Here is a 16351-nt window from a genome sequence, read left to right as displayed (position 1 = left end):
GTTCAAAATTACCGTACCTACCATGCCAATGGCCATTAGTTTTCGAGGCATTAGCTAAATAAAAAAAAAATAAAATAAAAAAGTTACAGTTAAAAAATCAATATTAAAAAAAAGGAGAAATCAAATTGGAAGCATAATAATGTAAGTTAGCGGAATTTTTAGTCATTGGCCTTATTCATTCTTCTTTATTTATGTATTATTAATAGATTCTAGAAGTTTGACTGGCTTAGAATGATTAGTTTTAAAAAAACTGAAGTTAAAAGCAAATAACGAATTTTTGTAGTTTGGTAAAAAATGCCATTTTCTTCAGAATAGAGAGATTAGCATCAGAGATACGAAAAAATGTTTAAATGTAAAATTGTAGGATATTTAATTCACTAGAAGCTGGTTTGAAAAATTTTTTTCTACGGCAAAAATTGAGTGAATCGTAAATGAGTCTTTATCGAAAAACATTGATTTTTCGATACAAAACTACCACTTTCGATAGCGAATAAATCGAAAACTAATAATTTAATCAAAAAAATTTATAGAACATTTTTTCCTTAGAATGAATGTTTTTATCAACTTTTGTGGTCAAAATATAATATAAAATTTCCACCCCCGAGATGGGGTGGCAACCACCCCCATGGTAAAAGCGCCTTTCGGCATCATATAGATTTTGGTCCTTGGACTATCCACTACTTATCTCAAATTTTCAAGCAAATCGATCCATTCTGTAAAAATTGCGAGGTTTTGTCCTATTTTAAGCTTCATTACTTGGACTAATAATTGCATTGCTCGGTTAATTGTTGTTAGACTAAAGCCTACTATTTTTTTGCATGATATAGGAGCAGTGGTGTTAAACTAAAAATGATTTCTAGACCAAACATCTTTTGTAAATCAGTTCTTCGGCGTTCCTTTTCGTTGTATTGCAAACAAAGTCAAAAAATATCATTTGGTTTTTATTTTATATTTATGACTAAATTTTATTCTGCTAAAAAGGATATTTACTATTTCATAGTGTCAAAGAAACTTTATCAAAGGTTTATAACGCATACATATATTTAAAACCATATAATTTAAATAGGTATAAAATAAATATATACTCAAAAAAGTTAGTGTAGTTAGTATTTTCGACTGGTTATTTATAAATTAACTTTCTTAACTGTTTTGTCTGACTCATTACACTCTCTTCCTGGTTTGTCTCGATCAACGGAAGAGAGCTAATTACGTTCGTTTAGCATCAGGTTATTTCTCAGGAAAGCAAATCAGGTCGTTTTATTGTTAAAACTGGAACTGATACTCACACAAAATCACTTAATGGTTTCGATAAGTAGCCAATTTATCAGTTAGATTACTGCAGTTCTAAATAATGATTTTTGTTGGAAAACGGAAATTGTATATTGCGACCATGGCTCTTATTTTATTAAATATTATTATATATTATTTATATTACAAATATTATATATTATTATGATCTGATTTTCTTCTTGTTATGAGATTAAGCTGGTTTTTATTAATTACATTAATTAATTAATTATTTTAAGTGCTAATTATAAAACAAAATTTGAAAAACTCTTCAATAAATCAAATTCTCAGGGCTAATTTATTATATGCATTACCTTTGTTTTGTGGCTTCTAGTATTTCTCGGTTGTTTGCTTTATCCAGGATAAACAAGGAAAAAAAATATACTTAAAAACACATATAAATTTTCAACTACCATTTATTTACGATACCATAAAATATAAAAAAATCAAGTTTATGCTAAACTTTATTCTTATAAAAAATTCTTATCTAATCGAAAAAAACCTTTAATTCTATTATCTCCTTTGTGAGCCAAATTTATTCAATTGAATGTTGTTTCAAAAAACAAATATGGTATGTAATACAAAACAACAGTCTCGTGTCACAAATAATCTGAATAACCTTTTAATCTAATCTCTACGACGTTTGCCGACGGACTTCTTATTATATCTGCTGGATTGTGTTGTCCTAGATCTACCACAACGTACTCCTCTTATTCTGCAAACTGTGCTTCTCCTTTCGACGGTTTTAAAATTCTGCACTCATTCGAATTCTCTCCACAAATCAAAATCTCCTATCTCTATCGAATGACACCAAACACGACCCCCCTCCCCACGGAGGTGGGAAGGGGGTTACTTTAAAATCTATAATAGAAGCCCCAATTTTTTATTGCAGATGTGGATTCCTTACGTAAAAATAAATAACTTTTATTCCAGACATTTTTAGAATAATTATTGATAGATGGCGCTATAAGCGGAAAAAACGATTATTGGAAATAGAAAATTAAATTAATAAATGGAAAGTCCCCCACTTTATGGAAACTGAACTTAACTTATTTTGGTTTTAGGATCTACTCTTCACAACCCAATAGGTCCCCATAACGCTCGAGTAACTGCAAATTTAGCATACTTTCCTCCCCTACTATAGTATTTTAACACGAATTTTGAAATAAAAAAATTTGACCCATGTCAGTTTGTACCAAAGTGTGTTTTTTTTTAATTCTACGTAGTATGTAATTTCTACTTAAATTACAAATATGAAATTTGTTTATAAAATTAATAATTAATAATTAGACTATGAATTATTCATAGTCTAATTATTTGTTTAAACAATTCTTGAAACAATAATTTTGTTCCAAAAATATATTTTTTAATTATAGTATCATTACCTAATAATCATAGAAAAAGTTAAAGTACACTTTAGTAAATAAATTATTTTTAATAAATAATTATTTATTGAAGATAATTTATTTATTAAAGTGTACCTTAACTTTTTCTATGTTTAATAATAGTATAATTAAAAAATAGATATTTGGAAAAAAATTATTTTATTACTAAGCTGTTATTTTTAATTATTAACAATGAGCGCTAAGTGCGTATAAGGCGGCCGTCAATGGTGAGTGCTAAAGAGATGCACCATTCCAGCCGGCCAATGGTGTATCTCACTCGCCCTCACATTAACGCCGCCTCAATAGACGCTTAGCGCTCTTTGGTGATAATTAAAAATAACATCTTAGTAATAAAATAATGACAAAAATTTCTTCAGGATCTTGTAGAGGGGGCTTTAATATTTGATTTGATCAATTTCTGACTTTCATAGTAATTATTTTTAACCAAGTCATTAAGCCTTGAAATATAACTCGACATATAACTCGACAACGATCAATTTTAGAGAAAAAATCACAAGAGACCTTTTTGCTCAGATTGAGCCAAAGAATCTAAAAAAAAATTGTCCGAAGTGAATACATTATTTTTGCGAACATGTTTAAAAAAATGTTTAAACACTTTTTCGACCACGGTACCGCCTGGTACCCTGCGGATTTGTTATAAGGACCTCTTTTTGAGTAAGTTTGTGCAAAAAAATCGAATCGGAATAATTTACTTAACGGGGCGACGATACCGCCTGGACTAATAAAATAACCTTCTAATAATAACTACCGAAAGAGATAAGAAAAATTCCATTTGGGTCTTGACCAATTTTTTGGACCGACCACAGACCGACCACCGATTCCACACAGGACAATTCTGATTAAGAAAATTAATAAAATGAATTCAAACAAAAATAATCCTACACACTACTAAACACAGTTACTCAGATGCCGTAAATGTCAAAAAAATGTAAAAAAGAACAAGCAAGTCATTTCCAGCATTGAAGGTACAAAAATCCATGATTACGTCGTAGCTGTTGAATCACTACTGGGTCCAATTAATATACTTTTTGCCTCCAAAATTGCTAATAATAGGATATGCATATTATGCATATGTCGTAGTTTCTTAGAGAATCAGCCTTTTAGCTAAGAAACCAGCCACTTAGCTAAGAAGCGCTTCTTAGAATAATGAAATTCAATGTCTCCGCCCTCTTTTCTATAAGGCTGAAAAATCCAGCTTTTTAGAAAATTTTCGAACGTTTTATTTTAAAAAGCTAAATTCTTCAGTCACTTAGACTAGCGTCATGGAATTGGCCCGCCTCTTCTCTATAAAGCTGAAACCGGAGCGGTTTTACAGAAGAATTAGAAAACATCTGTCAACAGATGAAATTGTCAATCTTATAGTGTATAAAGCCAAATGGGATGGGAACTGGAATTCCCGTTAGGTCAAATAATCTTTTGTTACTTTTTAAGGAATAAACTAAAAACCCTATGATCATATTATTTTAGCATGTAGCATTGCACCTTATTTAAAAAAAAATCTATTAGATCGGCCTACACAGAATCATGCCTTGTCCCTACAAGTGTAGGTTAGTGTTGATAATATAGGAAAAGTAAATAATTTAAAAAATCCGCAAAGAAAATGATTTTCTGTAGACGGCTCTATACCATTTATCACAAAAAATTATATTTAGTAAAATCCTTTATGAAAGGTATACAGTGCGTCCATAAAGTAACGCATAAATTCATTATTTCGTAAACCGGCGACATTAAGGAAAAATCCCGAAACAGGTCGATTTTTATTTTTAAATTCCGATTTTTTGGCATAATATCATACCAGTGACGTCATCCATCTGGGCATGATGACGTAATCGATGTTTTTTTTTAGATGAGAATAGGGGTCATGTGGTAGCTCATTTTAAAGGGTATTCAATTATCTATTCACTAATATAAACATTAACATATTTATTTATACAAGGTGTTCAAAAAAATATTTTTTAATTAAAATAATTAAGACAAAAAGAAGAATGTATGTAATTTATTTAATTCAAAATACGTTTTACTGTTGTCAGAAAACGGGAAATAAATGTTTATTTGACAAATAAATATTGTTTTTCGCTTAAATTCAATGTTAAAGCTGCCACTCACCTATCTCTTGGCAGTTTGAACATTTCGTTTAAACAAAAATCAATGTTTATTTGTAAAATAAAATTTTTTTCTCTTTACTGACAGTAGTAAAAAAACGTTCTGCTGTTGTGATGTAGCCCTTTAACTGACTTTTATTTAATAAATTAAATACCTTTTACGAAAGATTTTATTAAATTTAATTTTTAAAATAATACACTAAGCAGCAAAATTAACGTACCACCTTAAAAATGGGACATTTTAGATGTCTCAAATTTCCTAAGCCTCTTGTCCGATTTGTGTTATTTTTTAGTATATTATAGCTTTATTCTTTAAAAATGTCACTGTAATAATATTATTGGTAAACAGATAAACTGTCATTGTATATCGGGCGTTGAATATGTTGAAATTAAAACTCAATTGTAGGTTTAGGCTTTCTTAATATTCTGCTTTTTGATTCATTCGCTTCTATTGGAAAATAAAAAAGTTAGGTACTTTAACATCTAGCTATGTTTTTTGTCAATAAATCCTTATTTTCTGTTTAGTTCAATAACCAGACTTACAGTAGGCTATGAGGAATTAACAATTTGATAAATGTCAAATGGATAAAAGTCAAAATCTGTCTGATTTGTTGTGAAAATTAGTAGATTTATTATTTATATACGAAGTAGTTTTCAATCCTAATAGTAAATTATTAATATTGAAAATATTAAAAATATTACTAAAAGATTTTTAAATTGAAAACTTATTGGTACACTTTCCTGGTGACACCTCCAAGACTTCTACAATTTGCAAGTCAAATGGTATACATTTTTATTTTATTATTTATAGTTTCAATTTAGTCCGTAATTTTTTTTGTTATTTGGTGGAAATAGAACGCGCTGCAAGGAATTTGACCCACGATGAGTGTGTTTAAGTAGTGACTATACTGAAGGACGTACCTACCATGCTAGCGGCCTACTTGTATTGGTAACATTCTTTTGCTAATGCACGATAATGCAAGAGCTCACGTTGCACGAACTGTAACCGAATATTTACAACAGGTATCTACATCTTCGTAATTTTGAATTCGCCACCGCATAGTCCAGATCTTAACCCAATCAAAAATTTGTGGGACATAATTGGCAGAAGACTACGACAGCTTTTGCCACATCTTAAAACCTTACAAGAGGTCGAAACAGTAGCTCGCATAGCCTCATTTGTAATATAAAAGTACATATCTCTTTTATTATCGAACATAAGCGAATGACTTTAAAAAAATGTTAAGAAAGCCTAAGACTACAACTGAGTTTTATTTTCAACATTGTATATTGTTAAAATATTACACAGGGTGTTCCGAACTTTTAGAAAAAATCACAGTATGATTAGTAAACCTGGTGTATTATAATGACCACTTACCCTTTTTAGCAACAATATTATTACAGGGATATTGTTAAAGAATAAAGCTATGCCATATTAAAAAAATCACTAAAATCGGAAAAGATGTTTAGGAAATTAGAGACATCAAAAATGTCCCATTTTTAAGGTGGTGCGTTAATTTTGCTGCTTGGTGTATAAATAATGAATGATTAAAGGCCGTAGTGTTTTCTCATTTAAAGTGAATAGTTTTACCTACAGATAAAACAACAGATATACCAATACTAAATTTGAATATAATTTGAAGTTTGTTATTCTTATTAAAGATTAAATACTATACAGTGATGAGCGCACTTATAACCGGCAAAATAACGCAAAAGATGGAAAACATATTAAGTTGTGAGATAAAAAGGGATGAACCTAGTAGAGGTGTTAAATGTAGCGATAGTAACTTAAAAATTGACATTATATTTATTGATGGAGAGTGTTTCCCTTTCTGGGAATGGAGTGTTTGAGTCCTAGATTAAGAAGTTCTAGTTCATTTTTGTTAAAGACAACAGATGAAAGGTTTTTTAATCTTGGGTGGAAGACAAAGTCAGAAAATTTGTTATTTTTATTATTACTGTTGTTATTATGTAAATTAGATTTGTTATTGATGAGTTTACTAAGTTTAGAATTCACTCTATTGAATTTAACAGAAGTCACCTTGTCCAGTCTGTCCTGGACATCATTCAGAAAGCTATTTAAGTTATCAAAACCGATGGATTCTAAAAGTGAGTCATACGTTACCTTGAGCTTACAGTTAATGAAGTTTATCTTACTGTAATGGTTGCAAATCTCCTTTTTTAATATTTTAAGTTGGAAGGTGTTCTTAAGGTTGGTTGGAACATTTCTTGGAGTTTTCACTTTACAAAAAATCGGGAATACTTTGTTATTAATGCATTGAGAGATGAACCATATATCCAGTTTGAGTGTGCATCTTTTTGTGGCTAAGCGCATATACTGTTGAGCCAAGTTGACCATACCGTCAATTTACAAAATCCACAAGGAAAGAAAAGTTTTCCTGTAGTTGGCTGTATACCATCAATCACAAAAATTGGAATAAATCCTTTGTAAAAGGTATAAAATTTATTAAAATCCCTAAAGGGCTACATCAGAACAAAACGTTTTCGATTTTATTACAAAATCATCATCAGTGTAAGACCTAAAAGTAAGTATAACCTATTTTATTAATGTGAAATTGATATTTAAATTCTGACTAAGGTTTAAAACAAGTGGTTATACTCACAGTCTGGATGCTAGCTGAGCCACCAAAGAAATATAGGGGTAATAACCCTTCAAATATAAAATGTATGCTTTACAGATGCATATTTAATTAAAACTTACTTTTGCCCATCACAAGGCATTTTAAGTAAATATGCATCTGTAAAGCATACATTTTATATTTGAAGGGTTATTACCCCTATATTTCTTTGATGGCTCAGCTAGCATCCAGACTGTGAGTATAACCACTTGTTTTAAACCTTAGTCAGAATTTAAATATCAATTTTACATTAATAAAATAGGTTATACTTACTTTTAGGTCTTACACTGATGATGATTTTGTAATAAAGTCGAAAACGTTTTGTTCTGATGTAGCCCTTTAGGGATTTTAATAAATTTTATACCTTTTACAAAGGATTTATTCCAATTTTTGTGATTGATGGTATACAGCCAACTACAGGAAAACTTTTCTTTCCTTGTGGATTTTGTAAATTGACGGTATGGTCAACTTGGCTCAACAGTATATGCGCTTAGCCACAAAAAGATGCACACTCAAACTGGATATATGGTTCATCTCTCAATGCATTAATAACAAAGTATTCCCGATTTTTTGTAAAGTGAAAACTCCAGAAAATGTTCCAACCAACCTTAAGAACACCTTCCAACTTAAAATATTAAAAAAGGAGATTTGCAACCATTACAGTAAGATAAACTTCATTAACTGTAAGCTCAAGGTAACGTATGACTCACTTTTAGAATCCATAGGTTTTGATAACCTAAATAGCTTTCTGAATGATGTCCAGGACAGACTGGACAAGGTGACTTCTGTTAAATTCAATAGAGTGAATTCTAAACTTAGTAAACTCATCAATAACAAATCTAATTTACATAATAACAACAGTAATAATAAAAATAACAAATTTTCTGATTTTGTCTTCCACCCAAGATTAAAAAACCTTTCATCTGTTGTCTTTAACAAAAATGAACTAGAACTTCTTAATCTAGGACTCAAACACTCCATTCCCAGAAAGGTTTCTGAAAAGGACCTTCAGAGTCTTTCCATTGAGCTAGATATCATCATACAAAATCTTTCTGTCCCATTAAATCAAAAAACGTCTATTAGAAAGTCGTGTTACAAAACTATTAATAAATTCAAAAATAAATATATCTCATCTGTCACTTCTTACAACTTATCTAATTCAAATGTCTCATCTAATACACCCAATAATATATCCTCATTTTATCTACCATCCACTTCTCAAAACACTTACTTCACCTCTTCTTTTCCTTCACTTTCAGATAAGAAACAGTTAGACCACCTCAACACCCTGAAATCTATTAAAAACAAAGTCAAATCCAACAATCTTATCATAAGTAAAGCAGACAAAGGGAATTGTTTAGTGATTTTAGACCAAAATCTGTATCATTAAAAAGTTACTACCTTTTTATCTGATAATAACTTCACTCTACTTCATGAGGATCCTTCCAAAAAGTTCATAAACAAACTTAAAGATAACCTCAAGCTTTTCACAGAATTTTTTTCAGAACATGATGCACCTTATTACAAATTACCCAGCAATCCTTTGACACCCAGATTGTACGGTTTACCTAAGATACACAAAGAGGGTATTCCTATTCGTCCAGTTGTTAGTTTCATAAACACTCCTGTGTCAATCCTCTCTAAATTCATACTTAACCTCATCAACACTATGACGAATTTTTCCCCTCGCTTCTCAGTCAAAAACACCAATCATCTAGTCAACAAACTCCAACAAATTAATCTTCATCCCAACATTACTATGCTTTCATTTGATGTTAGCAACCTTTTTACTTCGGTCCCCAAACAAGAAACTATTAATCTGGTACATTCTCTTCTTAGAGCCAGCTCCATTACTATGTGTACTACCAACTCAATAATCCAATTATTACAATTTTGCTTAGCTCAAGATTTCTTTGTATTCAATAATACATATTATAGACAACCTGATGGCCTAGCTATGGGAAGTTGTCTATCTCCTCTCTTAGCTGATATATTTATGGATCATTTAGAATACACACACATTATGAAAAATCCTGAAATTCTACATTGGTTTCGATATGTAGATGATTGTTTAGTTTTCTTAACAGGACCTCCCACATCAGCTGATTTATTGCTTTCTAAAATTAATCAAATCCACCCCAACATTAAGTTCACTATGGAACTGGAATCATCCAATTCAATTAACTTTCTCGACCTCACCATCACCAGATTAAATGACCACTTCGATTTTAGTATTTATAGGAAACCAACACAGACTGATCATGTCATATCCCTTTCTTCAAACCATCCAATCTCACACAAGTACTCAGCCTTCCACAGCTACATACACCGTCTAGAAACCATCCCCCTATCTCATTCTAACTACACAAAAGAACTCAACACTCTGAAACAAATTGCTTTCAATAACGGTTATGAACCGAACCTTATAACCAAACTCCTTCATAAGAGACAACTGAAGGTTCTGAGGGAGGCTGCGTTTCCCAGGGACCTTACCACCAGACCCATTTATGTTTCATTGCCTTACCATCAAGAGAGCCTTTCCGGTGATATCAGTAATATTATCAAGAGATCAGTTGACAACATACACATCTCTTTTAAAGTTTCCAATAATTTAGGACAATGTCTTTCCAACTCCAAAGACCCTATTAACTACATGAATCGTAGTGGGGTTTACAAACTTCAATGCTCTGACTGTGATGCTACGTATATAGGAAGAACTTGTAGGTCACTAGCATCTCGTTCCTTTAACACATAAAAAGAGAGAACACTTCCACCTTTTCTCAACATTTAAAACAAAACAGTCACAAAATGTATCTCTAATTCACAACATACCACAAAAGAATTTTTTAAAACTGGATCTATACGAAGACTTGGAAATAATTAAAGAAAAGCAAAGAAGCCCTAATTGTGTCAACCGCCATGTGTCCTTCAATCGTGACTTCAATCCCTTACATCGTCAACTTTTTTCTTAACTTAAATCTCTGAACTTCTTTGCTGTTTATAAATCCTTTTTTCATTTATATTAATTTTCCTCCATATCTATTTGTCTCACATTGACATTTAAAACATTAACTCATTACCCCTTATTTTCTACTAGTCGTCCAAATTAATCTACTTCAACTTTATTTCTCACAGTTTTGTTAAATCTGCAAGTCACAACTTTGACACTATTTGATTTCTTCCCCCCCCCCCCCCATTCTCACAACATATCATCATTCGTTTCAAGTTTTCGCCCTAGGTCCAACTTAACTTCGAAACAAAAAAATTCGTTCATATCATAATACTTCCACTCTTTTACCCTTAGAGTTTAAAGTATGATCTCTGAGTCTCCCAGCCTTTCTCATCACACCTCATTACAGTAAATAATTTTGATATCTAACCATATATTTTTCATTAGTTATTAACTGATATTTACCAACAATGCCAGCTGTATTCCAAAACACCCTCATACATCCATCCAATTTTAAACCTTTTCAATTTAACTCAGTAACTTGTTAAAAATATACCCTAATTCTTGAAACTTTTTTAGTCCTAGATGTTTATGTTACATAAAAGGACCTATCAGTTCTACCCAAGTTACGAGTTCAATTGATACCTTGTTTTCACTTCAATTTAATACACACACCTATCTTTAGCCAACCAACCTACATATCTTTATATCATATCAATCTCCTCTTGTAAATTATACTACTTATCATAATTTCAACACTACTGTGATATCAGACCTCCACACACAATAGACTACCCAATTTACTCTTACAATTATTAGTACATTTAAATCATTTTTCATTCATAGTAAACTCAACTTTCATCAACACATTTGGACTCGATTCCATTTTAAATTCGAACCACAATCATCAACCTTTACACATAAATAAAACATTTTAGCAAAAGATTTTCCCACTTAATTACTGGGTCCCAGATGTTCCTATACATAAATGGATCCATTTCCGCTAATTTATTTATTTTCATTATTATTATGTATAGTTGGTTGCATACAATCTGGCTACTTCTCCATCCACATTATAAAATTCATTTAATACAACCTAAAAAATTGGGGTAAACTTTATTATAGCCACATCTTTGTTGATGTTAGTTATTACTGTTGAAAAAAAATTTTTTTTTTTAAATTTTCATATCACAATCAGTTGGCTGAGGTAATACATGGTAACCATTATGTCACTTTGTTCGGTTTGCTCTTTGACACCTTTCAGAAACATCACTCAACTTTCGTTCAGTTGCCATAAAGTCATCGAAATGTAAACTCAAATTTTTTTGCATCCCACATGTTGGGAATTTAAATACCTTACCTTAGGGCATTATTCCTGTTGCCTTTTGCCCATCACAAGGCATTTTAAGTAAATATGCATCTGTAAAGCATACATTTTATATTTGAAGGGTTATTACCCCTATATTTCTTTGGTGGCTCAGCTAGCATCCAGACTGTGAGTATAACCACTTGTTTTAAACCTTAGTCAGAATTTAAATATCAATTTTACATTAATAAAATAGGTTATACTTACTTTTAGGTCTTACACTGATGATGATTTTGTAATAAAATCGAAAACTTTTTGTTCTGATGTAGCCCTTTAGGGATTTTAATAAATTTTATACCTTTTACAAAGGATTTATTCCAATTTTTATTATATTTATTGTTTCCCACTTTTAGACGTATCAGACGAGTTTGAGAAATGCCACTGTCAAAGTGACAGTTTTAGTGGACATACTCCTCTGATAAGTGTGAAGGTGGGAAACAATCAATATAATGTCAATATGTATGTTACTATCACTAATTTTAACAACTCTACTTGTTTTATTTCTTTTATCTCACAATTTAATATGTTTTTTGAAGCCAAGATGTACTGTCAGTTTGAAGCCAAGATGAAGACTACATTATAGTACCACTTCATTTATAAATTCTTTAAACATCGACTTATTGTCGACATTGTTGTAGCCGAAATGGCCTGATTATTGTAATTTTAAGGTCTTTTTTGTACCTGATGATGGACTGATTGGTCCGAAAACGTTTGTGTGATTTTTGTACCATAGATGTACCCACTTCAATCCAATTTGGATCATTTTAGATAAAAATTTTAATAAATTTATATACCATTTACCTACAAGTGAGGTTTTACTTCCTTAGTAAGTTTTTTTATTATGGTATACAGCCAATGAGAAGAATCTTTTCCTTTATAAAATATCTAAAGATTTATAAAACTGAAATACACCATAAGATGATTACAAAAAGTAAACAAATATCAAACGTAATGAATTAATGGCGCGGACCTCAAAAAATTGTAATGATATGACGTCACGACCAATGAGGGCGCGTTTTGGGCTGGCTGCTATAATTTGATTGTTTTTCTCGATTTTAATCATCTGTAGGGGCCAAACGAAAGACAAAAACAACTTTTTTGTTTGATATATATATTAAATTATGTTCTGTTGTGATTTAGGTATAGTAGTTTCTTTCGAAATTAAAAATTGTATGCAAATTCCCTATTTTTTTTTTATTTATTTATTTTTATTTAATGTCGTCCGAACCACTGGGGTTATAAACGACAACAATCGGAAATACATTATTAAAAATAAACAGTGATTACAATATTAAGTGCATACACATATGAACTAACAAAAAGGAAATCTGGAAAATTTGTGGTACAATTAAATGTCTTTTATTCCTATATCCGTTAAAAACTGGATAATATTATTGATATTTTTATCGTCTCCAAGAAGCTCCGATATGTCTCTGGGAAGGTTAAGTTTACTTCTCGTTTGCTGGTATTTTTTACAGTCGGATAATATATGTTTAACTGTTACGTTTGTTTGACACTGCTGGCAGAATGGAGGATTGACTCTAGTTATTTTGTAGAGATGTGTATGACGGATGTGACCAAGTCGGAGCCGAGTGAAGATAACTTGTTTTTTCCTAGGTAAAGAAAAGGCCTGTTTTTGTATAGCGTTGCCTTTAATTTGTTTTAGTTTTTCGGAACACTGCGACCACTTGTTTTGCCACGCACAACTAACTACGTTTTTAAGACACAATTTCACATCACTTGGCACAATTTTATTTAGATGAACTTGATCACTTGTTGCTGCTACGTGAGCTAGGCGGTCCACAACCTCGTTACCGTGTACTCCAATATGGGATGGAACCCAGATTAATACCACATGTTTGTTTCCCTTTGCAGCATGCTGAAGTTCTTGATAAATGTCTTTATGAATAGTCCGTTATGATTGTGTAATTTCTCTGGTTCGATTTGTTAATGAATTTTAAAGCTTCAAGAATTGCATACAGCTCTGCATTGGAAATAGTCCAGTTGTTATGCAGCTTAAATTTAGCATTATGGGTATTGGAGAAAATGGCTGCTCCCACTCCGTCCGCTGTTTTTGATGCATCTGTGTATATCTGTTGGTAGTTGCTAAATCTATCCATAATCTCTTTGAAATGATTTAATATTATGGTTGGATGAGATTCATGTTTATTAAATCTTGATAGATCAGTAATAATTCGTGGTTTATTTACAGTCCATGGAGGAGGAGGGTTTTCGGTAGGATGGTATATGGTCGGGAATGTTATATGATATTTTTGCAGTAATCGGTTTATTCGTTCATAGAAAGGCGGATCGCATTGAGGGTGAGATGAGAAGTACTGATTAAAACGATTTGTATGTACATTATGGTAAACTGGGTTATCTGGAGAGGATAGAACTTTACAAGCAAACGACAAACTCAAAAAATCTCGTCTAAATTCTAGGGGGGATTGCCCTGACTCGCTACATATACTTAGTATGGGACTTGTTCGAAAAGCGCCCAAAGCGACTCGCAATCCCGTATTTTGAATGACATCTAGCTCTTTAAGAACATATTTCTTAGCTGAGTTATATACCACTGAGCCGTAGTCAATTTTTGATCGAACTAAGGATGAAAAAATTCGTAGAAGAGTTGACGTATCGCTGCCCCAGGAGATGCTCGATAGTGTCTTCAAAATATTAATACTTTGTTGGCAAGTACCTTTCAAATTTTTAATGTGATTTTTCCAAACCAATGTTTTGTCAAATGTAAGACCGAGAAATTTTATTTCTTTTACAAAGATAAGATTCTTGCCATTCAACGTTAAAACTGGATTATCCTCTTTTCGCTTTTTTGAGAAAAGTAGGCATTTTGTTTTTTCGCTAGAGAAGTTGAGTCCTGTTTTATCGGACCATTTCTGTAGATTATTTAATGTGCTTTGAAGGATTCTTTGGGTGGATTCTATATTTGTTCCTCTTAGTAGGAGAACTAGGTCGTCGGCATACAGTCTTCCTTTAACTGGCTGTTGACATTGTTCCAAAATATCGTTGATTGCAACAAGAAATAAAGTTACACTCAACACCGAGCCCTGAGGGATTCCGTTTTCCTGGATTCGAGTTGATGAGAGTGTTCCATTTACACTTACCTAAAATGTTCTGAGTTGAAGAAAATTTTGAATAAATTTTAGAAATTGTCCATTAATACCCCAGGAGTGAAGCTTTTTTATTATACCATATCTCCATGTGCAATCGTAGGCTTTTGTTATATCGCAGAAAATAGCTAGGCAGTGTTGTTTGTTAATGAGTGCTTCGTGAACTTCGGATTCAAGATCAACTAGGTTATCGGTGGTTGATCTATTTTGACGAAAGCCATTCTGCTCCGGGATTAGCAGTTTTTTGTTTTCTAAGAACCACGAAAGGCGCCGGTTTATAACCTTTTCCAGTAGCTTACAAGTTGATGAGATTAGGGATATTGGTCTATAGGATTGGGGATCTGTTTTAGGTTTTTGAGGTTTGGGGATTGGTATAATATATGATTCTGACCAAGATTTTGGAAAGTAGTGTTGTATCCACATTTGATTTAAAACATTAAGGAGGTATGATCTAGCGTTTGTACTTAGTTTTTGGAGAAAAATTATTGGTATATCGTCCGATCCTGGAGAAGAGTTTTTCATGCCGAACAATGCATCGTCCAGTTCTTCTGGTGAAATTGGAGAGTTCATGTAGTCATCCGTGTTCTCTGTGACGATTAGCTCCATTTCATTTCTAAATTTGTATTGAAGAAATCTCGGAGAGTAGTTGCTGGTGCTGGAATTTTGTTCGTAAAGATCAGCAAACGTTTCTGTGATTTCTTCAGTTGAGGTAATTAATTTGTCATCATGTTTTAAAAAACTAATTTGAGCGTTTTGCTGTTTTCCAGATAGTTGACGAATTTTTCCCCAAAATGTAGAAAGGGGGGTGGAGTTATTGATGGATGCCACAAAAGATTTCCAGTTTTGTTTTTTGGTTTGCTTAATCTTATACCGCGATTCAGCTCTTAGTTTTTTATATTCTATTTGATTTTGTGTAGTTGGGCATCGTCTGAATTTGTTAAAAGCCCGCTTGTATTTTTTGATCGCTTCGTCACACTCATTATTCCACCACGGTACTGGTGTGTGAGTTTTTAGAGTTTTGGTTTTTCCCACTGCTTTGTACCCTGCTTCCAATAGTATCTCGGAAAACTGTACATAAGTTGAAGCTATATCTGAGGTATTGGGGTCAGGAAGGTATGACAGTTTTTGGTCTACTTCATCTGAGAAGAGTGTCCAATTGGCCTGGTTTAATTTCCATTTTGAGAGAGGGGTTGTTGATGCAGTTTGGAAAGGACGGGTTATAATAAGAGGAAAGTGATCACTACCGTACAAGTAGGGGTGGACTTCCCAATTTAAAGATGTTTGTAGGATAGGATCGCACATGCTCAGGTCGATAACTGAATGTTCTCCTGTTTGTATATTGAATCTTGTGGGTTCCCCTGTATTCAAGATGTTTAGGTTCTTACTGTCAAGTAATTGTTCTAGTGTTTTCCCTTTTGATGATCGAAATTTGGACCCCCAGTACGGACTGTGACTATTAAAATCTCCTAAGAG

This window comes from Diabrotica virgifera, chromosome 6, assembly GCF_917563875.1.
Source record: "Diabrotica virgifera virgifera chromosome 6, PGI_DIABVI_V3a".
NCBI classification, from domain to species: Eukaryota; Metazoa; Arthropoda; class Insecta; order Coleoptera; family Chrysomelidae; genus Diabrotica; species Diabrotica virgifera.
This window is presented reverse-complemented; position numbering follows the sequence as displayed.